We start from the raw sequence: 2,943 nt of genomic DNA, 5'->3' as shown, positions 1-2,943 counted from the left end.
TCTAAAAGTTAGACCATGTGTTTAAGCTTTACACTCAAGTAGACAAAAATATAACATTCTTCTAAAACTTTGTACTTTCTTCCCAATCTCCATTTGTACTTCATTTGTACTTTGTTCCCAATCTCCATTATCAAATTTCAGCCAACTCTACTCAAAATAACAAGGTTTCTTTCTTCTAGGATTTCTTTCCACAGAGCATTTAATTCTTCGTCATACGAGGGCAACTTCTATGTGTCTGTCTTGCTTGGTGTGCACCAAAATTCAAAATCAAATATAACTTCTGGGATTCTGACGGTTAGCTGCCTGAACAGCATTGCAGGTCACAAAGAAATGGGACAAAGGATTAATGGCAATTTGAGCAGAGGTCATTTGAGAACGTACGTTATCATTAAAGGGCTTGCCTGGGTGAAGAAGTGAACTGGTGAGCAGCTAGGAACTTACAGCTCTCGGGAAAACACTGAAAGGCTGCACTGAGGTTAATCAGCAAAATACCTGCCCACAATGGTTCTTTTAAAAAGCATTATGTCCGGATGTAGAGGTGACTCTGTGGTTAAAACGCTTACTCTGTAAACCTGAGATGTGCAGTTCAGTTCCCAGCCTCCTTGTGATAGGCTATGAGCAGTGCAGCATAAAAGCCCATAACTACCTTTTTAAAACTGAATAGCATTCCATTGTGTAAATGAACATTTTCTGTATCCATTCTTTGGTTGAGGGACATCTGGGTTGTTTCCAGCTTCTGACTATTACAAATGAGGCTACTATGAACAAGTTGTAGCATGTGCCCTTGTGGTATGGTGGGATATCTTTTGGGTATAGACCCAAAAATTGTATAGCTGGGTCTTCAGGTAGAACTATTTCCAATTTTCTGAGGAAGCATCAGATTGATTTCTAGAGTGGTTGTACCAGTTTGTGATCCCACCAGCAATGGAAGAGTGTTTCTCTTTCTCCATACCCTCACCAACATGTGTTGACCTGGAGGTCTTGATCTTAACCATTCTGATTGGTGTATGGTGGAATCTCAGGGTTGTTTTGATTTGCATTTCTCTGATCACTAAGGACTTTGAACATTTCTTTAGGTGTTTCTCAGCCATTCGAGATTCCTCTGTTGTGAATTCTCGGTTTAGTTCTATACTCCATTTTTCTTATCTTGTAAAATTACTCATTTTCCTGTCTTACTAACTTTCAGTCTACAACAGAGAAAGTCTAGTTACCTTTGTTACTTGAAAATCAGGGTTCTCATCTATGAGGTCTTAGTTTTGTTGCTAAAGAGATTTAAACACCGGTTCAGAATAAAGTCCCAGCACCATTTTTCTTTAGTATCTGAAAGAAAACCAATAGGTAAGCTGTGTGTATATCTCTCTCTTGGCAGTTCAGTTCTTGATGGAAGGAAATGAAATGAGAAGAATGGAAGCAATGGATTTTGAGATAGGATCTAAGAAATTGGGCAGGCTCAGCAATGGAGGAAGGAAAACAACTGGGGACAGGGTTGTTTAGAGAAAGACGGAGGATTTCCAAAGTGGGAGAGCAAGTGTGCTTAGGATTTTAGCTGATACATACATACATTCATACATACACACATACATATGCATGCATACACACGTGCTGGATAGACAAGAGTGTAGAAGGAAAAGTGATACATTTTGAGTTTTGTCTTAGGAACCCAGGCAGGTGTAGTTGTGGAAATGTGTGTGCAGTTGCATTGAGGGACCATTTTCGGCATACATAAGGTCACTCAGTTAAGGGGCTTATGATAGTATGTAGTATTTGGGGCACTTAGAATATCATTTCACAATACAGGGCCAGGGTTAGAAATAAGATTCTGCAGCTTGGATGAGAAGAAGATAGCTTTTCTTTAATAGGCCCCAGCAAAAGCTCTGGTACCTTCTCTTTCCATATGTATTTATATACATATACATACACATACACATATACATATACATATGTGCACACACACATGGCCTCCAGCCTGCTATTGTCTGTCTAACTACCTAACACTTTGAATACAAAGTACAAAAGAGTCTTATAAATAACATTTTGGATGTATTATATCTGCAATTAATTTTTAAAATCTTTGTTTGACTTTAATATTTTATCTAATTCCTAAAATCGCATAGGTAGTGTCTTGGTTAATAGCCCCTATTCTTTACAATATAAACACTTACATTATATATTTACCTCTCAATTCTATTTGGGTTTATACTGTTTTATATATAATATTTGTATTATATGTCTGGTTTAGATATATCGTTATTTTTATCATAACTAAAAAGTTAAATTTGATTCTGTGAATATGAGTGTTTGGTCTGCATGTGTGTTTGTGCACTACACACCTGTCTGATTTGCATGGAGATAAGAAGAGGGAGACAGTCCGGGTCCCTGGAACTGGAGTTCCAAATAGATGTGAGCTGCCATGTGGGTGCTGGAAATTGAACCTGGATTCTTCGGAAGAGCAGTCCATGTGCTTAACTGTTGAGCCATCTCTGCAGCCCTCATTATAATTTCTTTATTAACATGAGTTATTTTCATTTTTAGATGTATATGTATAGGTGATATGTGCATGTCCACATGATGCATGTGTGTGTTGCCTGTGATGCATGTGTGTGAGACCTGAGGTTGACATCAGGGTCTTATCTGATCATTTCCACCTTATATATTGAGGGGGGTCTCTCACTTCATCCTGGAGCTCATGCTAGCAGGATCCTAACTCTCCTCCTCTGGCTGCTATGCCCACCAAGCACGGCAGTCATCACATTTGTGAACCAAGCACTTTACCCGCTGAGCCATCTCCCAGCCCCAAGATGTTTACTATAAAAATACTAGCATAAGAAATTTTATTTTATTATTAAGAAATTCTGATCTATTGCATTCTGGTGTGAGAACTTTTGAAAATTAAGCTAATTTGTTGATTTTTTTTTGAGACTAGTTTATGGACTATTTACATGA

Source organism: Mastomys coucha, unplaced genomic scaffold, assembly GCF_008632895.1.
Source record: "Mastomys coucha isolate ucsf_1 unplaced genomic scaffold, UCSF_Mcou_1 pScaffold23, whole genome shotgun sequence".
In the NCBI taxonomy this organism is placed as follows: domain Eukaryota; kingdom Metazoa; phylum Chordata; class Mammalia; order Rodentia; family Muridae; genus Mastomys; species Mastomys coucha.
Note: the sequence above shows the minus strand (reverse complement) of the source record.